Source organism: Lissotriton helveticus, chromosome 7, assembly GCF_964261635.1.
Source record: "Lissotriton helveticus chromosome 7, aLisHel1.1, whole genome shotgun sequence".
NCBI lineage: Eukaryota > Metazoa > Chordata > Amphibia > Caudata > Salamandridae > Lissotriton > Lissotriton helveticus.
The window spans coordinates 318535535-318561775 of record NC_136068.1 but is presented as its reverse complement, the minus strand read 5'-3'; positions in this window follow the sequence as shown (position 1 = coordinate 318561775).

Genomic DNA, 26241 nt, shown 5'->3' with positions numbered 1-26241 from the left:
TTTTGCTGTTAAAATATGGCTTTGCCCAACTGTGTCCATTTTGGTTAGTTTAAACTCGGATCATGGCTTATATCACGGATTATGGATTATTTCCAATGGATTAAAGGGCTGCTCAAGACTCTTGGTGAAATGTGGGACTGTACCTAAGTCCGAAAATCGAAAAAAGAAGAAAACTGAAGGTAAGAAACCCGACTTTTTATTTATAATTTAAGTTTTTTTTAGGGGAAATCTTTGTCAAAACAGGCAAGTAAGGAGGTTTAGGAGCTAGTGCAGATTATAAATATAGGATGGTTGCAATGTGATCTAGGTAGTCTGAAGCCCCCATCAACGAAAATTATTGAATTGCACCCAATAGTCACTCGAACATTTCTTTTGTTCTTTTAGAGATTCGTGAGTTCGCACAACAGGCTATTGCGCTATTCTTATTTCTTGGAAACTTTGCTCCTTCTTCAAAATTTCCAAGAAATGATAGAAGTTAGGATGTGGTTTACCGATAGATTTGTTGAAGGAGTTGTGCTTTCCCTCTATGGCATTATTTGTTTTTGCTCCTCCCTCTAAGCAGGTTGAGTAGCAGTTCCACCACTTCACATAGAAACATGGTTCCCTCCTGCTGCCTGACTGGCTTAGATGGCCAATCCATGAGTCTTCAAAGTAATTTAGAAGGGGTGCCAATTTGTCTTCATATGCAGTAAAATTCAGTAATAGATGTGTAGTATTCGTCTACATTGTCAGGAGGAACAAAGCAAAGTGCAGTTAGTTTCTTCAATTTAAACTGTAGTTTTCTGTCTGACAAATAATCCTCAACCAAAGATGTTTTTTAAATTTTTTGCCAATTCGCCTCTCAAAAGTGAAAACACATCCTTGAATTTGGGTATCCGTGTACATTTTGGTAATTGTGTTAATCATAGGTAATTCAAAGTTAATTAACACTTTTCTAGGACTTTTGCTCATGGTTTTAGCTTTTATCACTGAAGAAAATTCAGTGTATGTTGAGGATTGTTCATCAGGGAGTTAACTGTACACTAAGGGCACTACTGTTTGATTAATGTAGGCATGAATAGTGTATACTTTGGTGAATGGATGGGGGGTGGATTTAAACGTCCTATCCATCATCCAAATATCAGTACTCTCCAATTTAACAAGATGATGGGGTGTGCTAAAGATTATTATTCTTTTAAGAGGATTTTTGTTGCCATGCAAAATAAATGGTTCATTTGTAACGGTTACAGAAAGTTCAAGTGGAATGTTAGTGTCAGAATGGGTTTGGGGTGTTACATGTAGGGAGTTACTTGCCTGTTTTTTACACTGAATAAATCTGCGTAGGTTGGTGATTGTGGGCATACAACTTGCTACATGTGTTGGAATTTTTTGAGACACATCCCTCAAAACTGAGCCACAGTGTTCATTGGAGGTGGATGCCAGGGTTTTAATTTCAAGTATATTCTCCCTTACCTCGATCTCCATTGCAGAGGCAGAGTAGTTATGCTCAGTGGTCCTTTCAACAGTGTCACCAAGAGTAACCGCTCTGCCTATGCAATGGGATGAGTAATAATGCACACACCTCCAATGACACCTGGGCTCAGCTAATCTCTCCTTACAATAAACGGACCCACTGTGACTTAACAGTCTATTTCCACGGCTTGATTGTATGTATTTGCCTTGTTTTATTGCTGCCATTATCTGTAGAAAGAAAAAAAAGAGAAAAGGATTGTTTTATTGATTTTAACTGTGGTTGTTTTCACAACTAATTTGCCTGCAAGTGAAAAGTTAATACACCTTGTTTATTTTACAGCTTTATTTTTTGCATAATTGTACCAGGTTTTAATTGCATTGGCTTGATAATGGGTTTTTTGGAATTGTTTCCTGCTTTTGTTCCTTGGATGAAAAAAAGGTTAATTTTGGTTCGATTTTACAGAATGGTAAAGGTTACCTTTTTAAGGTTTTCCTGTTGTCTTTTTGAAAAGGCTGGTGCATTTGCTGGTTTATTTGGGATTTTCCTTTCAGTTCTTCACTATGCTGTGCTAGATGGTTTTGATTCTTTGGTTCTGTTAAAAGTGAAGAAATGTTAATAGATTTTTATTTGGGTTTTTTTGTTGTGAAAATAGCCTCCAAAGAAATTGATTAGTGCGCTTGTCCTCAAAACAAGTAATTTTGCTTTTGTTTATGAGGCTGATATTTTCACTGCAAAGATACTTTTCAAAATAAAATGACTCTGTACTTGAAATCTGCAAAGAAAAACATTATGTTGTTTTTGATTTTTTTTTTACCCTGTATAGTTTGACTTCTCTAGTGATTATGGGCTTTTTAATTTGCTTTGATTGATGAATGTGTTCCTCTGTTCTTGCTGGTTTATATGGTTTAATCTGTTGAGAAGGTAAAAGAAAATACAAATGTTTGACTGTATGATTGACATATTACAGAAATAAAAACAGGAAATTTACTGTTTAAAATGTAATTGTTTTAGTAGAATCAATTTTCCACCATCACCATCCAACCCTTTCCCGGAGGCAAGCGCAGGTCGGAGTAGGAATAGTAAATTTGCCCTTCATCAACATCCAACACTTTCCCCGAGGCAAGTACCTGTCAGAGTAGGAATTGTAACTTTACCCCCACCACCATCCTGTGCTTTCCCTGAGGCAATCACAGGTCAGTTTATGAATAGTAACTTTGCCCCCCACCACCATCCAGCACTTTCCCTGAGGCAACCACAGGTTGGAGTTGGAATAGAAATTTTGCTCCCACTACCATACAACACTTTCCCTGAGGCAAGCACAGGTCGGAGTAGGAATAGTAAATTAGCCCCTACCACCATCCAACACTTTCCCTGAGGCAAGCACAGGTTGGAGTAGGAATAGTAAATTAGCCCCCACCACCACCCAGCACTTTCCCTAAAGCAAGCACAGGTCAGAGTAGGAATAGTAAATTTGCCCCCACCACCATCCAGCACTTTCCCTTAGGCAAGCACCTGTCGGAGTAGGAATAGTACATTTGCCCCCACCACCATCCATCACTCTCCCTGAGGCAAGCACAGGTCGAAGTAGGAATAGTAAATTTGCCCCACCACCATCCAACACTTTCCCTGGTTCAAGCACAGGTGATAGTAAATTAGCCCCCCCGCCATCCAACGCTTTCCGTGAGCCTGTTTCCTGAGGCGAAAACATTAAGGTGTTAAATTAGTAATAATTGAAACATAATTTTGATTTTTTTGTCTGCTAATGCTTTATTTCTCAGTCCAATAATGTTTTTTTCCATTCAGATTATTGTTAACATTGTACTTACATTTGATTCCGTAAAGGTTTGTTCCTTTCTGCTAGGTATTAGTTGTTGATTTATGTCCAAACTCTGTTAATATCAAAAGTAAAATGTAATTAATGTATTTTCTAGCTTATGGGTTTTTAAAGTTACATGCATATTGTTCCTTTATACACTTACTTTTTATAGTTAAGATCACTTCTTAAATATCTGCTTTACGTTAGTGGCTGCTTTTCAAAATGAGTAACTGCTCAAAAGAAGGACTCTGGGCCTTTTGGAAGATTGTAAGGGTCCCGCCCCTGGGTTGGGGTGGAGGATCTTCAATTGAGATCGGGATCCCAGATAAGGACTGGATAAGTCATTTCTCTGCCTTATATAATGGCCCAGCCGCCGATGAGCAACTATCCCTGGAATCTCACTCTATATATTATGACAACCTCCATGTAATGCTGGATGAAATGGTTTTGGTTCTGGCTCGTAGCAATGGGGGGTAAGGCTCTGGGCCCGACGGTGTGCCAGTGGACTTGTTTAAGTCAAATGTCCTGCTATGGGGCCCATTACTAACCCAGCTGATTAATGCAAGTGATCACACGCAGAGGAGTGTTTGTTTGTTCGTGCTGAAAGCCCTTGCCTGTGACCCTGGGATAGCGCTGGTGAAGAGAGACGCTCCGCTGAGCAAAAGTGTGGCCGTAAGGGGGACGGGACTGCGAGGCCCAACAGGCTGTGCGACCAACACCTAGCACACCTGCCGCCTCTTCCCGGGGACTCCTCCCCTCCATCACCGCCTACTTTACTCCTCGCGGCCCCCGCTCCGCGGGAGCCGCTCGCAGAGGAGTGTTTGTTTGTTCGTGCTGAAAGCCCTTGCCTGTGACCCTGGGATAGCGCTGGTGAAGAGAGACGCTCCGCTGAGCAAAAGTGTGGCCGTAAGGGGGACGGGACTGCGAGGCCCAACAGGCTGTGCGACCAACACCTAGCACACCTGCCGCCTCTTCCCGGGGACTCCTCCCCTTAAACTCCTTCCGGTATAAGATATGCTACCAGGCACGCGTGAGCGGTACGCGTGTGCGGGACGAATCCCGGGACAAAGCCCGGACTAAGGGCGGACCCTCTGAGACCCTCAGAGACACGAGGAGCCGGGGCCGGGCATATCCCCTTGCCCTACAGGTACTGTCTGTTCCCGACTTTTTTTCTCATTTCCGTCAATCATTTTGGCAACTTGCTTTTATTATCTATAGATGGCCACCACTAACATTGAGCAACCCATGCAGGATAATCAGGGTTTGCTGCTCAATGGGACTTTGGATAATTATTTTTCTAAACCATCACCGGATATTACTCGGGAGATTGCCCTGGCGGAGCGGCGGGCAGATCGCCGCCGTTCCGTGGAAAGTATTAAGAAGGGGTCTGCATCACTACCTTTAACCCCCGCGACTGGACCTCTTGATACTGTTACTGGTATAATGACCAATGAGTTGCCTCTTATATTGGATAGCTTACTCCCGGAAGTAAACATGGTTGTACTCTCACCTGACACTGCATCTAGGTCGGACACGATTGGCTTGCCTGTATCACCGATTGCAAGTAGTTTAAGGACACCAAAGGGAGATGTCTCGTTACAATTGCACCTAGCCCGGAATAAGGCCAAAAAATTGCCGGTCACGGGGAAAATTTACGGTCCACCGCCGAATAAAAAACGGTGGAAAAGGTGGGATCCGTTGCAACCTAAATTGAGCTGTTCAGACTTTGGAAAAAAATTGTCTATGGTTGTCAAGAATCCCTGTGTTACACAATCAGATTTAGAGGGGACCCATAGTATATCTACATCCTCAGGCCAACCTAATACACCTGTAGACAAGGAGGATAGTATGGTCACTGTTGTAATTGATGATGTTCATACTGAGAACAAGGGCCCTGTGTCCCTACTTGATATTGAGAATCTGATCAAATCTTATTCTGCGAATATTCTAGAGAGGTTAATGGAAGTGGAGTGTAGACTGTCTAAAATTGAGAATGTCTTGGTCAAACAAGATCCTGTATGCCATAAAGGTGTTACTAATGTAGTTAGTAAAACATCTAACACTGCACCTCAAACCCTGTCACCCACAGTCCAACCACCTCCATCTACTTCCTCTTGTATCGTTCCTAGCCCTTCCCCAATTATATCTGTCCCTAAACCTATGGGGAACACAGTATCAGCGATTGTCCATCATCATGTATCCCCTAGTTCATCTCAATCAAAAATTGCTGATCATCTGCTGGGTAACGCCATACCCAAAACTAGTGACAATATATCTAAAAGTACCAGCAATTTATCTAATCTAGTTTTGTCAAACCCAACAAGGGAGACGAGGGAAACTAGTCACACCTGGGGGAAACCAAAAAGGGTTCCGCTGCCCGAACTTCCACCAGAGGCAGTACCCTATGTGGTAGTCCTAACAGGTGTGCCGGTCCTCGAGCAAAATAAGAGGGAGGGTTTTTTTCAATTAAAAAATAAGATAACGCATTGGCTGAGAATGCATAGGCCACTTGCAAATCATATCAATGGGGAAATAGTTCACGTTCGCCGCCTTGAATGGTTGGGGGGCAGAACCAAAGACATAGACGGTGACGTCGTGGTTGTGAACTTCAGGGATCCCATTGCGGTTCATTATATATTGAACTGGCAGATGGGCAGTTCCAATAACATTATAACTCCAAGACCCCTAACGTATTTTTATCCAAGGTCAGTGGTGTTTCCATTTCAGTATCCCCCTTCACACTGCACAACGCAAACTCAGCCATCTAACTACCCTTTTGTACAGAATGTTGGGAATGTTGGGAGTAATCAATATGCTCAGTATCCTCCGTCCCAACAGGGTATGAGAAGTACGTATTATCCCCCTTGTCATGTGACAGCCCCTGACCCCTTGGGATGGAACTATGTTCCAGTTAGAAATCAAAACTTCCAAAACAGAAGGATGGACCATCTAAAACCCTTCACACCACTGGAAACGTCAAATAGTTTTGATGTCTTCAGTGGTCTTGACAACTGTGATTGAAGTTTCCCGAGCGGGGGGGATGAGGGAAGAGATATGAGGAATCCCACAGTTCCGGGAATTGTAAATGAGTGTAACCCATTTTCAACTTTAGCATCCAGGTCTCCGGTTAAATTGGTAACTTACATCACAAATATTCCTGAAGAACAGGTAGAACCAACATGCTCTTCAAGGCACTCACTTCCCGAGGAAATATCCTCGGCAAATAAATTGGCGTCACATATTGTTGGTAAGACGCCAAGGGCTAATATTGTTACGCCCTCTGTACTTGGGGTGCCAGTTAACCTGGTTTGTTGGAATATAGCCGGGGTTGCTAGTAACCTGAGGGATCCCGAGTGGGCTACTTTCATAGAATCTTTTGATTTTTGCTTACTCCAGGAAACATGGGCAGTTGACATCCCACACAGGGTAGGCTATAAGACCTATGGCATTGGGGCAATACCCTCTAGAAGTGGAAGGTCGTCGGGGGGTCTTTTGATTTGGGTAAAAATCAACCTAAAGGTTAATATTGAGGTGATAGACGTGAATTCTGTAGATATCCTAGTACTAAAAATAACAACCTCCAATGGGAACAAATTATTCCTAATAAATATCTATAACAGGCCAACCCCCTCTTCAAAGGAATCTCCAACCGTCTCCAAGTTGGATTGTTTTCTGAGAGGGCTGGATCCTAGGGCGGATCTTGTCATTTTGGCTGGGGATCTGAACTGTAACTATGAGCCAATTTCGGGCCTAAGCGAGATTTTTGAGGAAGAAGACCAGGCAAATAAGATCCCTTCTCTCGGGAACTTTAAATCGGTCAAGTGCTCCACTTTGGCTCTCCAGCTGATTAAATTATGCACAGAGCACTTCCTTAGGGCTTGTAATGGTTGGTTACCGTCTGACATCTTAAAAAAACCAACATTTAGTAGAAATACCTACAAGAGTAATTTGGACTTCGTGATAGCTTCAATCCCCCTTTGGCCGTACCTCATAGATCTCGACATAATGGAGAGGACTGAAAGCGACCATTTCCCTCTAAATTTGTCCTTAGATGTTGCACTATTTAGTGATTCTCTTTCATCACTTTCATCTGAGGAAGGTGCTGGTGACAGAAATGAAATCCATATTAGTAATAACAGGAGATCGCTAAAATGGCCATTTATTTTGGATCATAGCGATATTCTCAGTGAAATATATTCACTTTTTGCTGGGACTTTTGCTTCATATTTGAGTTTAACTCCCGAGGAGGAAGCAAAAACTCCCTTCTTGACTATACATCAGGAGTTTTTTCTTAAATTAAAATTATTGGTTCCCAAAATGCCGAAAAAAAACCAGCAGAAGACCCAGAATCTGTCGCACAGTAAACCTTGGTATGACAGATCTTGCAGAGAGTCGAAGAGGGAATTGATAGTTGCGATTAAATCCAAGTCACAACCAGACGTTCAGAAAGCTAGACATAACTATAAATCTGTCCAAAGGATATCCAAAAGTGCGTGGGAGGAAGAGAAATGGACGGAATTGTTGTCAGCCGCAAGGTCACGCGATACTGTAGCTTTCTGGAGGCTGATAGCAAACGGGAATAATGTAGGAAGGGTGGCTAAGGATACCTTTTTAGATGAGCAAACCTGGGTAACTCATTTTACTAACTTGTATAGAAAATATGAAGATCTTCATATAGTATCGGAGACAGCAAGTTATGTAATTCCAGTAGATCCGCTTGTCTTTACCTTGGGGGAAACTGAGCTGGCTTTAAGCCAAGTTAAAACTGGGAAAGCCCCAGGCTTGGATAAAATCCCTGGGGATCTTTACAAGCACGACTCAAAAATATGGGCACCCTATATAAATTATCTGTGCAATAAACTATCATATAGTTTAGAATTTCCAGAAAGCTGGAAGGGAGCTGAAATTGTTTTAATATATAAAAAAGGAGACAGGAAGGATCCCTGTAATTATCGGCCAATAAGCTTAATGGACATCCTACAGAAAATCTACTCACGCCATATTTTAGCACGAGTGAGTAACTGGCTGGATGAAAATTCATTCTTGACTAAATTTCAAGCCGGGTTTAGGACAAAAGTCAGCACTATAGATCAGTGTTTTAGATTCTGCTGCCTCTATTGGAAGTACGTAATGATAAAAAAGGCCCATCTATACGTTGCCTTTGTTGACTTAAGGGCAGCATTCGATCTGGTGCCACGTGATCTTCTTTGGAAAACGTTGAGTGCAGCAGGCATGCCAAATAATATAGTAGCACAGATTGTAAAATTACATGAAGGGAACTTTGCGAGAATCAGATGGGGTCCAAACGGCGAACTATCCGGGAAAATTCCAATTGAACGTGGAGTTCGCCATGGATGCGTTCTGGCCCCCACGCTTTTTTCTATTTTCGTAAACGATATTCCCTCATACTTAGAAAGATGTAAAAACGATGCACCCAAATTAAATGGCGAAAGGGTAGCATCTCTACTATTCGCTGACGATACTATCCTGATATCCCAAACAAAAAATGGCTTGCAGACTTTATTGAACACTTTTAATGATTATTGTAGCCAAAAGGGGCTAGAGATTAATGTTAAGAAAATGAAGTACATGGCCCTGAACCCAACCAAACCTGATAAGGGGTGTTTAATGTTAAAAGGAGTGAAGCTGGAATCTGTACCTCACTTCTCATATTTAGGGGTGACACTAGATTCCAACTTCACCTGGAAAGCACAATTGGAAAAAAGCAAACTAATATTTGCTCAGAATATCAAACCGATACTTAGAGAGCAAAGCTTAAGCACTAGTAAAGCGGTGTTTCCAGTAATGGAACTTTTTAAATTCAAAGTCCAATCATCAGTGCTTTATGGTGCAGAATTGTGGGGGTCTGGGTCTAAGGAGACCTTCAGTGTCCAAGATAATAATTTCATGCGAAGCTTGGTAAGGGTTCCGAGAGGAACTCAATTAGTACCTCTGCAATTGGACCTTAATTTTAAAAGAACAGACCACCATGTTCTTATTAGACCACTTATGCTATGGGTGAGATTGTGGCATGTCCCTGAACTCCAAGCATATAGAGAGGGGCTGATAGAGATCATGGCACTGGACAGCCAGAAAAAAATCCCATGGCTTAGACATGTTAGTACGTGGTTTAATAACATAGGTCTGAAACATTTTTGGGAGAACCCTGAGCTATTACCATCTAACCCCAAATTAGTCCTGAAAAAGGCCTTCTGGTCCTATGTAGCAAACATGACTGTGAATGCCATAACTAGTGGCTCATTAGTTTCAAAATTTTTAAACTTTAAGGATGAACCCTCTTATGAGACCTTTATGGACGAAATAGAGCCTCCACTTGCCAAAACATTATTTTTAAAGTTCAGATACGGTAATCTTTTATTAAAATCAACTTTGGCTCGTTGGGCAAGGAACCGTGATCCATCTTCTGAGGCATTGGAAGAAGTTTGCTCACTTTGTGAAAATAACCAAATAGAGAATGAGCAACATATTCTCTTCTTCTGTCCCTTGTATGGCCAAGAAAGAACAAGATGGATCAAACCAATATGCCTACTATTAGGCTTGAGATCCTACTGTCAGGCTCTGAGAATTTTGTCTACAAACACTTCACAACAGATAATATTTAGTGTTAGTAGATTTTTACTGTCTGTTTGCTACCTCAGGAAAAAAATGGGTCATCGGCTGTAAACGAGTTTCCTTTATCTATGGACTTGAATCATGGACTTGAATTTGAATTTGTTTTTAACAGCACCACTTAACTGAAATTGCTCCTAAAATTAATGTTGTGTCCTTCAGTCTCATATGATCTTTATTATCATGCTCCAAGAGTTTTTCTACATGTATTGCACAGCTATATAGAATGTTCTTAATATTTTTTACTGAATGTTACTATCTTTTCTTTTTGTTGAACTGTAATGTTTAAGTTGCTCTTTTATGGCGTGTAGCCGAAATAAAGATTTGAAAGTCCAAAGTGATCACACAACCTTCCCGTAGACTTGGTCAGTGTCCATTATTGTTCCAATATTCAAGAAGGGAAATCGACAAGATCACAGCTGCTATAGACCAATTTCCCTTCTTGACTCCAGGGTGAAGGTGGCAGGTCAAGTTGTCCGGCAGCGATTGCAAGACTGGGCAGCAGAAAACCAGGTTCTGTCCGACCTTCAGTACGGGTTTCGGGAGGGATTGGGCACTATAAAGCAGTTTAAATCTGGCAATCATCATTGGTAAATGCACAAGAGCCAAAAAAGGGAGACGATACTTAGTCTTCGTTGACTTAACTGCAGCGTTCCATTCTGTAATTCATGACAGGTAATGGGAGATCCTTGCTGACCTAGGGGTGGACCCTAATATAATTGTCTTTCTGCAGCGTTTGTATGGAGGGTCAGCACACAGCAGGATTTCCAGTTAGAAGAGGGGTCACGCAGGGTTGTGTCCTGGCCACTATTCTTTTAACTTATACATCAACGGGCTGGGCCGAGGCACTCCTAAAGAGTGAGCAAGATTTCCCTCAAGCAGGTGGGAGACCCATGCTGGCTCTTCTATACACAGACAACGCTGTTTTAATGGCGCATACAGGAAATGGTTTACAAAGGCTTTCGGACAGTTTTAATACTTTTATGCTTGACTTGGGTCTAAATATAAATTTTTCCAAGACATTCATAAGAGCTGTGGCACAGGGACTCGCAGGGATAAGGGCAGGGATATCTGCATGGATGGTAGGAAGCTAGTATCTACGAGTACTTTTTCGTATCCCGGTGTCCTGTTCACTCAGAACGATACATGCTCCCGGGTAATTGAGGGGAAAAAACTGGGCTTCAGTAGATCGTACTAGCGCCCTGGCCGTCTTTGCAAAGAAACTGGGCAGGAAGCCGCCCAGTGAGCTTTTGCAAATATATAAGGCCCAGTGTACCTCAGGAGCGACATACGGGGCAGAGGTGTGAGGCATTGCCAATTCCCTCCCTTTACAAACCGTAGAAAATGCCTTCCTACGATACATCCTTTCTGTCCCCCCTGGCACATCCTCCTTTGTGTGCCATGAGGAGCTGGGTCTCCCGTACTTAGCAGACCTTATCAAACTTATGCCTATACTCCTCTGGCACAGGATATGGGTTAGCGATCAGACTCCTCTAAATAGAGATATCCTGCATGACAGCACTAGACTGGATGGGGCATTGAAGATTTCCTGGCTCAGGTTCGTTTGTAGGTTGATGAATCAACTTGGACACCCTGACTTTTACTCAGATTCCAGCTCGATGGCTCGAGTCTCGAGGGAAACCCTGAAGAAAGAGGTCCTTGAAATGTTGGGCTCTCTTAGAATAGCAGACAAAGCTTCCAAACCCACAGTTATTCAAAATCAGTTAAGGCTTACTTCTTTGAGTATGGAACCCTATATATATTTCTCCCAAGTGGCAACAACAGAATGCTCCTGACGAGATTTAGACTAGTCTCGGTACATAGACTAGTGACTACTCCCATAATGAATGATTGGTCAAGATTGTTACCCCCGTGTCTCTGTGACTCCCACTCAGAGCTGTCCACCATTCACCTAGTTCTCTTTTGCAAGTTGTTCTCAGAACTAAGGAAAATTTGGCTACTTCCCATCCTAAGACAGCAGGGCCTAAGGTAATGCTATCCAGCGCTCATCCGGTTACAACTCTTAGAGAACAAACATGTGGCCTGGAGGGCAGCCAAATACTTGAAAAAGTTCCTGTGGCAGAGGAAAAGTATATCTTTAGAGCTTTGGGAGGCGATGTAACAGGATTTGAAATGTTCTTGGATTTTAATTGATCAACATTTTTAATGTTAAGTGTTTTTGGTATTTTACCTCTCTTTTTAACATGTACTTTTTAACTATTAACTTCCATTCTAATATTTTTTGAATGTGTATTGTGCTTTTATGACTGTTACTGTTATGGTCGAATAAAGCTAACTATTGATTGATTGATTGAGTAACTGTTGTAAATAAATAAAAAATTATATTGTAAGTACTTGGGATTTATGTATCAATATTTGATGTTGTTTTATTGAAAACGTACACTTACTTTGGACTGTAGATGGCAGTGTTCAATTTGACAAAGGTAAAATTCTCCAGATGCTCCTGCTGTGTGTGGTCACCTTGGAAGTCAGGTTACCACTGAGCACAAAATGGTGGTCAGATTCTTTTATATGTTTTTTTAGGGTAAACAACAATTTAAAAGAAAATATGTATTGGAAACAGTTTTTTCCTGCGATTCACAACCTGACAGAATGTATATTTATTTTGTCACGTGTAAAAATTTTCATTTATGCCTACCTTCTAGGAATGTCAGCCATTTTGTGTAGTTGCTGGCACAGGGACTGTAATAAAAATTGTTGAAGGACTTACGTTTTATGTTCTTTGAAAAAGATCGTGGGCCTCATTTATGAAAAGTGACGCATCGCTGCGTGAAAACAGCGATGCGTCACTTTTCACTGCGCCCTCCTTGCGACACCAATGATGCGTCATATTTACAGTATGACGCATCATGGCGCAAGGAGTTACAGATACGTCAGTATTTCTGACGTATCTGTGTGGCGCAAAAGTGACGCATTGCTGGAGTGTGTCACAAAAGTGACGCAACTCCAGCAAAGTGTCATTTCACATGGGGCAAGACCCATGTGAAAGGGCCTGCGTCAGTCTTACGCCTGCTGTGAGGCAGGAGTAAGAAATTGACGCATTTGTGTCCTTGAAGTGGCGCAGTGAAATCTTATAGATTTCACTGCGTCACTTCCATCACCCTTACTTGCGTCAAAACGCCCTCCTTGCATATATTATACCTGGTGCAGGTATAATGTAGCGCAGGGGTTTACAAAGTGACGCCTCTACCTAGAGGCGTCACTTTGTAAATTTGGTGCAACAAGGCACATTTTTTACGCTGCTGGTGCGTCACAAAAAGTGACGCACCAGCACCGTAAAAGTGACACACGGCCCCCGTATGTTTAATCTCATTTTGACTCTGAGAGTAGTGTGTTTCTTTTGAATTTTTTTTAAAATGTATGTTTTATTTTCAATGCTCAGGTATTTTAATGGAAAGGTACTTTAAAAAGTACACACGTATTAAAATGAATACCTGGGTATTAATAGTCTCCCCCACCCAAACCCCCTATTTCCCTTGCAGCCCGTCCCGGAGGATGGTTTGAAAAATATTTTAAAAACTATTATTTATAGAAAAATAATTTTAAAATAGCATGCGTTGTAATGGTATGCATAGTATCAGTATGCATTGTAATGGATTTCGTTGTAATGGTAGTTTTAATGTATCTCAATGTACATGCGATGTAATGGTATTTGCGTTGTAAAAACTGCTATGTAAAAGCATGCGTTGTAATGTTATGCGCTGTAACGTGATATATTCACGTTTGACACAAAATTTTGCTAACACAATGTTCTTTCCAGATATATTGTCTAATCACTTCTCAAGCATCATAAATATTTTTAGACAAGTTATTTTCACCCATTCCATCTATGAAACTGTGACACTCCGACCACAGACCATAGAATTTCAGAGACTGAAATGCCTCTCAGGTCCAGAATTTTACCTCTTTGTGTAACACCAACACCCAAACTATTGGCTCTAGCTTTTTTTCATACTCACTCAGTTCTCAGGGAAAAAAAACCAAGACATTCATCCATTGCACTGTTCATTGTCTGCACCTGAATATCACTAATAGCCAATAATGAGCACTGAAGAACTTTTTTCACTTTCAAGGGTTAGGTCAGTCAGGCTAATTAATCTAGGTGCCACACCAAATGTCATATTTGGAAGTATTATGTTTACGAATCTTACATTGGTTTATATTGAATTAATTTTGAGCGTCAAATTATGAGGAAACAACTGGTCATGCCTGACCTGAGAAGAGTCAAGTTTACTCTTCGGTACGGAGGGTTATCAAGCTAATCATTTGTAGGTTCTGGCACTGACATCGAGATCTTAGTGAGGGTCACTAATCCCATTTGGGCACTAAATCCAGTTTGAATACAGGATTATAATGTTGGTGTACATTTCAGGTAATTGCTGACATGATTTGTGGCAAGAAAAACCTGCCTCTAAATACAAGGACAAATTACACCAAATCTAATTGTGTACATCCATGCCTGGATGCACAAAGACTAAGCAGGGATATTCTGGGCACCCATTAATTTGTGCCTTGCCCTCATGAAGCCTAATAAGGCTAACCTTGTGCTTGATTGTTGTAGCTCCACCATGATCAATTCCCAGGAATTTAGAAAGTAGGAACACACTTCAAAATTACAGAAATGTGTACTTTCGACAACTCAAAAGAAAGTTAAGGATGTATATGAACTGACCATTCTACCCGCAATGACAGCCTTGAAATTAAACACATTCATATATTTTTCTTAAAACACAAGGAGGTGAAATCACCACCTACAAAAGAAATGAATCTCAAAGTTCTTTGAGGGGACTATATTTTTGGTGGCACAATAACCCTATTGCCACATCACTCTTAAACTGGTCGACCAGAATGACTTCCCCTTCTGGGGATTTCTGGGTCCATATCATCTTCAGCTATGGCCTGCCCAATATCTCCCCAAACTCTGCATCCCCTTACCAGGAAAAGATACCAGTAATTATAATGAAGTCTTAAATTTCCCATTAGGAATGAAAGATTACAAATGGAAATGTTAATTCCAGTCCTGATTTCCCTGGTAGGTCGTCGTTTGTTCCCAATATTGTATCCTTAGACACCACCCGGGTGGTGTTTTTTGGTAAATTGCCTAAATCCACGGAGGTTCCATTGATCTTGTGAACCCTGCCGGCTCAATTAGGCTTACAGAGGACCTCAGTAGCAATGATAGTGCCACCCACAAAAATTAGTAATGAAAATCAGGAGATGCTACTTGAGAATCTAGGCACTTGAAATTTGGAATCTTGTTGCCTTGTGCCTTTAAGGTTGAATCTTCCGTGCTACATATTAGAGAGGATCCAAAGACTCTTCTTAAATCATTGAAACTAGATCTTCCCTGCCCCTGAGTCTGCACCCCCATCTCACACAGCACTCCTAATCTCCAATCCAAAATTGTACTTGAACCTTTTTTGTACAGCACACCAATTATTTCAAACTAGGTAAGTGCTCTAAAATGTGCTTATACATAATTTTAGACCATTGTACAGAGATATATAATAGTTTTTGCATTCTATCTTTCAATCATACTTTTTGATTGTCAAAAGTTACAGGATTACACACATTCTCCATCCTATCTGAAACAAAGGGCTCAAGCTATGTCACCTCTTTGCTTATCATCCAACTTGACAGGGATAGTATCTCCATTAAGTATAAAGGAAATATGCATGGGGGACCATTTGTAACTGGGGGCTGTGGTTGATACTTACCCCACCAGGACCCGCGCCAGCACCCTACCGCTCTCCCCGCCGCCGCAGCTGTCCAAACGCGGCCGCTGAGAAGGGGGAGCGAGCGAGCAGGCAAACGGACTACATTTCCCGGTGTCCCTAGCTGGGAGGACGAGACGCCCACAGCTGCGCCAGTTTCCCGCGCCCGGAGGCGCATTTAGACGCGGCGCTCCTGCTGAGGAGCGGGGGACCATTTGTAACTGGGGGCTGTGGTTGATACTTACCCCACCAGGACCCGTGCCAGCACCCTACCGCTCTCCCTGCCGCCGCAGTTGTCCAAACATGGCCGCTGAGAAGAGGGAGCGAGCGAGCAGGCAAACGGACTACATTTCCCGGCGTCCCTAACTGGGAGGACGAGACGCCCACAGCTGCGCCAGTTTCCCGCGCCCGGAGGCGCCTTTAGACGCGGCGCTCCTGCTGAAGAGCGGGGGACCATTTGTAACTGGGGGCTGTGGTTGATACTTACCCCACCAGGACCCGCGCCAGCATCCTACCGCTCTCCCCGCCGCCGCAGCTGTCCAAACGCGGCCGCTGAGAAAGGGGAGCGAGCGAGCAGGCAAACGGACTACATTTCCCGGCGTCCCTAGCTGGGAGGACGAGACGCCCACAGCTGCGCCAGTTTCCCGTGCCCGGAGGCGCATTTAAACGCGGCGCTCCTCCCGTGTCGCGGGACGCGCGCGGGTGGCGCCGGGCTGAGCCCGGGCAGAGGGCGGGCCGTCTGTGGCCGTCAGGGGCTGTAGGAGGCTGGGCTGGGCCTCTCCCCTTGGCTGTAATTTGGAGTAAGTGCCCCTACTACATTAATTACTTATGTTAGACAACGATAAGTTATCTGAGCATTGTGTGGCTATTTACATTTTCGAGCACTATTGTTTCCTGCAACTTGGGTCCTAGATCCTTAAATAGCTGGCAACTATGGCTAAACAAACCTCTCTATTGGATAACTATTTGGTCAAAGTTGTTAGTAAGATCAACAGTGACAGAAGAAAATCCTTAGGTCAAGGCAATTTACCTGACCCACCACCGGATTTATCACCAGATCCCACCTCTGAGGAAAACACTTCTACCATTCCTCCCACTGTGACACTCGAGCATAAGGACACCAGTTGTAACATCAGAAATACCCCCGTTGAGGTGTTAGATGACTATTCCTGTGGAAGACCAATCTGATAACCCTGATGGTACTCCACAACCCTGCACAAGGGCTACACGTTCAATGAGAGCATGCAGGAAATTAACTACCAAGCGGGGAGGCCTTATGACCAGGAGGAAAAGGGAATCTACACCCAAGAAAAATTTATGTGATAAAGGGACTTTAACAAAAGACAATTGTGTTACTATCAATGCTGACCAATTTGATTAGCTGGTGGGTTGTATAGATGGTACACTGAAGTCGATTGTTGAACTGCTATTTGCCAAAATCGATGCCCTTTCAGCGGAAGTATCTAGATTGGGGTCTCAGCTAGATGTGTATACAGCCAAGATAGTTAACATTGGGCCGGCTAATAAGGATGCCCCCAGCTTTCAATCTGTCCCAAAGCCAGCTAAGGGGAGACCTTGCCCAACGAGCAATGCCACATCTGGTCCCAGCAAAGTCAGTTTGCAGGTTCCACCTGCCTTGCGTACGAGTATGCTTCCAACATGCCTCCCAGAGGGGGTAGGGCAGGCACCACCTGCGACGGCTGTGGCCGCAGCTGTGGGGTCTGTAGTGGGACCTACTCGCAAAAATACTTTACCAACACCTAAGACAGGTGGGGCAATGCAATTACCAGCGGCTGCTGACTCTGTAGGGGCTTCTGCTAGTAATAATCGCTCGGTAGATCTCCCACCCGAGTGTGTACCATATGTAGTGGTTTTAACTAATGTTCCCCCCTTAGCACCTAGCCAGGCTCTATCTCCCCAAGAGCCGCGGGACTCGTTAAAGAATAAAACGGTCTCCTGGCTACATAGTCATTGTGGGTTTCCAGTTAATTTTTCGGATCAAATTCTATGTACTAGAAGGGTTAACTGGATCGGCAATACTAGAAAGAACTGTAGGGGAGACTGTGTGATTGTCAATTTTAAATATCCCCAGCATGTTGCGACGGTCCTGTTAAGAGCTGCTGCAATTACACAGTATGAGACCGATGTAACTGCACGTCCTCTGGGCTATTTTTATAACCATCTTAACACGATTTCATCTGTTACTTGCAGAGATAGGGTACCCGTCCCTAACTCTGCATCTAATAGTGAGAGACGTTTTCAACTTACCCCCAATTTTGTACCCAATAGTGAGAGATGTTTTCAACTTACTCCTAACTCTGTACCCATTAGTGAGAGATTTTCTCAACCTACTCCTAATTTTGTACCTAATGGCGATAGATTTTCCATTCCTACCACTAACTTTATACCCACTGGTGATAGATTTTTTGCATCTAACCTGAACTTTGTACCCATTGGTGACAGATTATTTCAACCTTCCCATGGGATGGTCTTTGAAGTCCCGGTCCAGAACAGGTATCAACTCCTAAGCTCCCTGGACCGGAATGATTGACTTCACAAGGGACCTGGGCTCTGGAGGGAGGTCACCGGGGATGTTAATCCGAATGATCCTAGGGAAGATAAAGTGGTCGCGGAGAGCCAACATACTAGCGATGTCTTGAGAAATACGAGTAGTGGGTCATTAGTGACCTGTGTGACTGAGATCTACGAGGACCAAGAGAATGAAGTAGGTAGTCACATGGGGAGGTCTGAGAATGAGCATAGTAGTAAAGGCAATTACTGCAAGAATGCACTTGGCATTCAAAATAGTGACTGTACCAAGGGGATTACCATTGTTAGTTGGAATATCACCGGTTGGAATATCGCCGGTTGGGCTTCTAAGGTACATAAATTGGAGTGGGAGGGCATTGTTAGGTCTTATGACATCCTTTGCCTACAGGAGACATGGTGTGTTGTTAAACCTAGTTTTGAAGGGTACACATGCTATAGTCTAGAAGCTACCGAATCAAGGCATGGTAGAGCAAAGGGAGGACTACTTTTTCCTATTTCTGTAGATTTAAAGCTGACAATTATTAAACATCTGCTTGTCGAACCCCACTCACAAATTCTTTGGGTACGTGCACAGGACGGAACTAATGTCCTTTTAATACATTTTTATAACAATATTTTTAACAATCTATGGCACAAAGTAATTGAGGAGTTACACTGTGCCCTCATGAAGCTGACATCTGAGGCAAAATGCACTTTTACTTATATTTGGTTAGGGGATTTTAACTTATCTGTTTGTAGTTTGTCTTCATCTAGGGCATGTGGGATTCAAACCAATAGTGGGGAGAACATGTTGCATTTCCCTCATCATGCCTATGGGGAGGCTATTAACAATATTATGGCTTCCTATGATTTAGAGCTAGTGAGTACTGACCAGGGGGGTAGTGAGAGTTCAATTCCAACCTTTACTGGGCGGAATAGCGGATCCACTATCGACCATATTATGGTTTCATCTAGCTTGGTACCTCACTGCCTGACTAAGATAAAGGATGCCTCCGCCCTGAGCGATCACAATTATATTACAATGCATATTACTACGTGGAAGTGTAGAGTAGAACTGCCTATAAGAATTCTGAATGACATTGAGCCACATAGGGCTAATGGGACTAGGCTTAGGTGGAAAGGGGAAAAAGCAGCCATTGTGGAACCAATAATTGTAAATAAATGCCTGGCGGACATTGATATTATCTTGACTCCAGGATGTCCGCCCGATTCTGTCATGACTCATTTTCTTAACATTAACAACGTTATTAATAACATCTTCACGGGGACTAAATCGGGCAGAAGCGGAAAGGGGATCGGATGGTTTGACCATACCTGTACTACCCTTCTCTTGCAACTTAAACACGCTTTAGCCCTTACCCCTAGAAATATGAATAGAGTTAGACCCCTACGAATTGAATATAAAAAGGCGCTATTTAAAAGGAAGAAGGAACTACAGCAGGAAGCCTGGGATAATGTATCCAAGGCAGTTGAAACCGCTGATAGTCGCCTGTTTTGGTCCACCGTTAACTCCCCTTTCCTTCAAGATGATAAAAACCCACAGCTCTCCTCTAATGTTGGCAGCGAGGATTGGGTGAAGCACTTTTCTGCAATTTTCCAGGACAATACCCAGGCATCCGTAGAGCAAAGGCTTTGGCCTGTGGTGCCTTTAGATATCGCCCTGAAGGAAGTGTAAAGTAGTATTGAAAGCAGTAAGGGTGGTAAGGCCCAGGGGCCTGATGAAGTCCCAATTGATGTGTTTAGGGCTCAACCAAAGCTTTGGGGGCCAATACTTACTTTGGCACTCAACGCAGCAGTAACCACCTTGATCCCACCTTCTTGGGGTGATTCCATCATTGTCCCCATTTACAAAAAGGGGGACAAGGCATCAGCCTGTAATTACCGGCCGATTAGTCTGCTCGACTCATCGGTTAAAATCATGAGTCGAGTATTGCTGTTTAGATTGGAAGAGTGGGCGGATGAGAATGGGATTCTTGCCAATTCTGAATACGGATTCAGGAAGGGACGAGGAACCTTAGACTAGTGCCTGAATCTGGAATTATTGATTGGCAAGTACACTAGAGCTAAGCCTGGTAATATTTATCTTTGTTTTGCCGATCTTAGCAGTGCTTTTGACCTAGTAAACCATTCTCTCCTGTGGTCAGTTTTGCTTGATATGGGTGCCCCTAAAGAAATTATCTTTTTCCTGGCTAGATTGTATAGTAAGATGCGCACATGTGTCCGCTATGGGGTTAGAGGGGAGTGCACCCCTAATTTTAATATCAAACGGGGAATTAGGCAGGGGTGTGTTCTTGCCCCCCTATTGTTCACTCTTTTTATTAATGAGGTTGAATCTGCCTTGAAAACTGTTAAAGCTGATGCCCCTCAGGTTGCTGGGAATTGTGTTCCAGTTCTGCTTTATGCAGATGACACGGTGCTCCTGTCCCGAACACCTGTCGGCCTGCAGCGCTTGATGGACAGGTTCACCGATTTTATCGGGAGTAGGAGACTGCTGATTAACAAAAACAAAACCCACACTATGACCTGCGGTACAAAGACGGGGAACAATCGCGCCTTTTTTATAGAAGGGGTGAAAGTGCAGCATGTCAATAGTTTTTGCTACCTGGGGGTTACCTTTTCCAGTGATGGCAGTTGGGGGCAAGAATTAACCAATGTTAGGAGCAAAATGAGCAAAAGCGCCTATGGCATTTTCAAATTTGCCTCCAAGCTGGGGGATAGGCGAATCAAAGATATGACGGAGATCTACAAGGCACGTAGTGTATATATTGCTCTATATGGGGCGGGACTCTGGGGCAACCGCAATATTGAGTGTTTGCAGAGGGAGGAAAATAATTTCCTAAAGAAATTACTGTGCCTCCCCAAATCTGCTGCAACAGAGTTGATTCACAAAGAGGTAGGGCTTGCCTATTTGGGCGACCTTGCTTTACTTAGGCCCCTTCTACTCTATCGAGCAGTTTGGCTCAAGGAAGAGACCGAGTTTAATCAACTTGTAATTAGGGACTGCCTTGGTTTAGATAACTGTATGATGATACCATGGCTTAAATATGTTGTGGATTGCTATCAGAATATCTTTGATATTAACCTGTTGCCAGATCATTGTCCTCCCAGAGGTCTTACCAAGCAGGTCATGAAAAATTCTTTTAAGTCATATAGAGTTCAAAAACGCTCAGGTATGATCAATTCTCTCGCTACTGTTAATCTTTATAATAAGTATATTGTTACTGAGGGTTTCCAGATCTACCTGAGCGTGGTAACTAGGCCTGCGCACAGATTTGTATTGTCTAGATTAAGGGCTGGAATTGCTCATACATTGGTGGCCTTCCCACATCAAAAAAAGCTCCCTGTTGGTCCTTGTCCCTGTGACGGGCACTCTAAACAAAGCACCTTGCACTTTATGCTCATTTGTTCGTTGTTCCAGAATGTAAGGATTACTTATCTTAAACCAATATTTCTTAAGTATGGTATTCTTACTGTGGAGGATGCAATGTGTTTACTATATAATATGGACTGCCCCTATATATGTTTTTATACTGCCAGTTTTATTTGTAAATCTATGGCTTTTAGGAAAAGTATGATTTTTTAGATATTATGATTAATTAACTGTATTTTAACTTGATGCATTTTTGCTATGTGTTTTATGGTCATTTACTGTAATGAACCGAATAAAGCTTCATGAAATGAAATGCATGGTGACCTTAGGACCAGAGGTATGAAACTTTTTTGTGGTTGCAAACACTCCAATTTGGTGTTTGCATTGGCAAACAAGATATTAGCAATGTAAGAAAGAAACTCTTTAAAGTGATTACACTTTTACAGATTGACGAAATGGATTTCGAAATGGTTACTAAGTTGCAGTTTGGATGGACATGTTGTGGGTGCCCCTTCCAAATTGTGATTCAGGTACATAAGTATCAATTGGTTGCAACAGGAATAACAGTCGCAAACTATTGAACAGCTGACGGTGTTCCGATATTCACTGTATCCCCGTGTGTGGCTGCACCCCTACGTCACGGGGTGGAGAAGGGCAGAGAGCGCCCGCGGGGTCCTTGTGCCAACATTGTTCACAGCCTCGAGCCGCCAGCAGCCTGAGGCGGTGTACGAGGCTGGAACAGTTCTAAATTCATGTTAATGAATGTCATGTTAATCACCATCTATGATGGAGATTTGATTACCGCAGGAAAGGGAGAGGGGTCTGGGAAGAGGCACGCTGATGTTGTTGTAATGCAGGCAGCTTAGCATCGCAACATGCACTGTCATCATTCGTATAATAATTTGTTTAACACGCTTCCCGGTACACGGTTTACATTTTAAATAAATATGTAGCAGCTTTAATGCGGGGCAATACCGGCCTGCAGGTGGGGGGGTCCTACTTGTACGGAGACGGGCTGTGTACAGAGGTCGGCACAAGGACCCCGCGGGCGCTGTCTGCCCGAGACGCGAGCCATGTTCGAATACAGCATGCGCAATGATGATGACACGGAATGATGGTGGGCGTGGTACCACGTCATCGGCCGTAATGTGCGCATGCGTACGCGTGCGCAAAACAGGGGGGGGGCACTGCCACACGGGGGGCAGGGGATTATGGAACACCGGCTTCCAAGTAGTGGTGGTAACCTATTTGCAGAAGGAACCTTTTTGTACTCCCTTCCCCTTTGTCAATTGGGGTAATACTTAGAGGGGGAGTAGGCACTAGCCTTTTAAGGAAAGGAAATCGGGTTGCTTAAAATAGAGCTTCACTTTATTTAAAGCCAAACACAGACATGTTTGTATGCTGACACTTGCAGGCCACCAACGCTGTTATAAGGTCCATTTTGTAGTGGGTCTAATTTGTGGGTTTACAAATGAATGTTAATTATAAAGGTCGTATTTCGATTTACTCCAAATCCTTATTTTGCGAACTGACTTATTAGCATATAGGCCAGTTTGCAAGGTAAGTTTCTGGTCGCAAAAATACTGCTTCCAATTTATGTCCGCTTTTTGTGTCCTGAACAATAGAACATCTGGCCACTATCTCCTTCTGTGTGACCCCAAAAAAATCTAACAAAATGGTTTACATTTCTTTTTAACATGCTCATGTATTTGGCTTTGTCTGTTAAAGTAAATGGATTGAAATTGTCAGGTCATTAGAGGACAACACCTTTTGTTGCTGGAAAGTCTAGCACTTGCTTTGCACATACAACTATGAAGCACCCAGGGTGACCTTAGAATACCTCTCACTGTATGCCGTGAGTGACAGTGTGAAAAGGTGAAGGCCTCTGGGGCATGATATTGGCTTGCATCTAACCTCTTTCTACACCTATCACAGATTAATTTCGCAAAACACTTATCTGTGTTTTGATTATACATTTGACATGGGTTCATTTTTATTCCTGTCTGACAGGCAATTACATATTCCCATCTGCTGCTCATCTGGCTGTCAGATATTCAGTTCTAAAATTGTGCTTTTTTAGATTTATAAAAAGTGACAGCAGAAAAAAGATGATTTGGGTGGATGTTCATATTATTTTAATCAACAACTGTATCATCCATAAGTCTACCGAGAATGGCACCCCTGCCTATCCTGATTACAAACCAACCATCTCCAGTATGTTTAGATAAACTCTCATCCAGGTCATCACCATGCTGGAATTCAAGAAACATTCAAAAAGGGAAAAAAAGCTTTAAAAAGGTCGTCACCATCTACGACTAGAATTTTAACCAGGCGGCTGGTGACTTTTCAAACTGGTAGGGCGTAAGATTTGGGAATGAGTGTTACGGTTAGTTCAATAGGAACAGTGCACACTAGAGCAGGTGATTCCTGTTCATGGTGGGATGAGTGTTACATCACAAGCAAGCCAAATGCGAGCAAACCCGACCGATATGGGGAAGGTCTACACAGTGAAAACTTTGAAAAAAAGAGAGGCATTTCAATACAAAACTATTTTATGTGCAATTAGACCTGGGTGAGTCGAGAATTTAAATACGTTCTTGCAACTCCTTCCTTAAACTGACCTAATTTTGTTCACAATTGTAACTTTTATAATTTGGTCTGGCACACATTTAAATCTAAGAGAAGCATCACAAAAGAGGCATTCAATGTCAATAAGCACAGTTAGGGGTAATGTGATAAGGGAAATAAAAAGGGAATAGATTTGATAGGAAAAATGCGAAGCATCGGTTAGTTCCTCTCTACAACACAGCAATATTGGCCTCTTATTAAATGAAATAACATTTGCAATAGAACCGCTGCGTACACAGGGTAAGGGGAACTGAAGGTGCTGTTACTAAGCATGGGCGTAAAATCCGTTCCGCTCGCGGATTTTGCGGATTTTCGGTAAATTCGCAATCCGCGAACTCTCGCGAACTTACCGAAAATTCGTAAATCCGTGCGAAGCGGATTTTTTTGCTTGGTCGCACTTGCCAACTAGAATACTATACAATTTCGCGGGAGTAAACACTTGCGAAAACGTAGATGCGGCGGGCAGCGACAATCTCGCAATTGCGAGATTGCAAAATTTGCAATTTCGCACAAGAAATCCACCAGCAGGCAGCATAAACCTTGAAAATTATGATTTTTATCAGAATAACTCCTCAGGTTGACATTTGCCTGCACTTTTTTTTGCAAGGAGTCCATTTTGGGGGGGGAGGAAGGAAGTGCCCCACAGTCTCCAACTTCCTGTTCCTGTCCAGCAGGCTCCTCTCAGTGCTTTCTTCATGTGCTGGTCACTTTGATTTGGATCTTGACCTGGAAGCACTCAGCAAGTGAAAAAGTTCAATCTTATCATTAGTAACCATTCCCTCTACTGCCTGGAAGGATTACTTTTTGTGGATGCTGCTGGATATTTGGATTTTTGCAAAACTGAAAGCACTCAGCAGGTGCAAAAGTTCAATCTTATCATTAGTAACCATTCCCTGTAGTGCTTCCTGAGTGGCCCCTTCAGAGTTCAGTTGCCTACTTGCAACTATTCTATGACCCTGCTCTGACCCTCACAGCAGGCTCAGAGAAAGCAATTACAGATAAGGAAGCAGGTTGCAGCCAGGAAGTTCAAATTCAGTAACACATTAATCAGCCCCTAATTCATTTATGTCAGTTGAGGCAGGGCAGGTGTGCTTTTCCACCCATAATCTACAGTGAACTAGAGGGTGGCATGGGTGAGCCAGAGGGTGGTATGGGTGAGCCAGAGGGTGGCAGTGGTGAAACAGAGGGTGGCAGTGGTGAAACAGAGGGTGCTGTGATGAACCAGATGTAGAAACAACATGTTCGCGACCGTTGCTACCCGAAAAGTAAGTTCGCGTTTGCGAACTGGTACAAAATCCTCGCGAACTGGCAGAAATCCTTGCGAACACCCAAAAAAATAAAAAATCCGCAAATTCGCGGGAGTTCGCGGATTTTGCGGATTGCGAATCCGTAAATACGCAATTTCGCGGATTGCCAATTCGCAAAATCCGCCCATGCTTAGCTGTTACCATCTGTTTATCAGACTCTTGCAAATTATGCACTCCTTGCGCATCTGAGATGTTTATGGCCCGGGCCCCGGGGTGGAGGCTGCACACATGATGCACTCCAGTGCTTCTGAACATGTTCCAGACATGTGGCTACTGTGGCAAATGGTCTACTCTAATCCAAGTTCATCCGAGCCTGTCATGTACTAGGGTGCAGGGGGGTAAATCGGATTCAGCCAACAGCCTCATGGGCCACTTTCCACCAATCACCACTCTTGAGAAATCTCTAAGGTCGCACAGCTTGGTGAATGTGCCAGCTCGAGTCACAGTGCTATCAGAACCAGGGAGCCAAACCTAAACGAGTTTATCACTAATCTGGGGAGCGTGCTCTCTAAGAGATATAGGACAGAATAAGGAGTTCATATTTTAAAGAATTACATTCTGATAATGGCATTTTAGCACAAATATAGAATTTTACTCTCAACTACATATAACTCAAATGTGTGCATTTGAAAACGTTCGAAGTCACACTGGCCTGAAACACGCATCACTCATTGCTTATTCCACAGGAAGACTGAAGCTTTCAAATAATGTTGACCTGAACATTTCCCCTGCTCAAAGTAGGAAAAACGGCA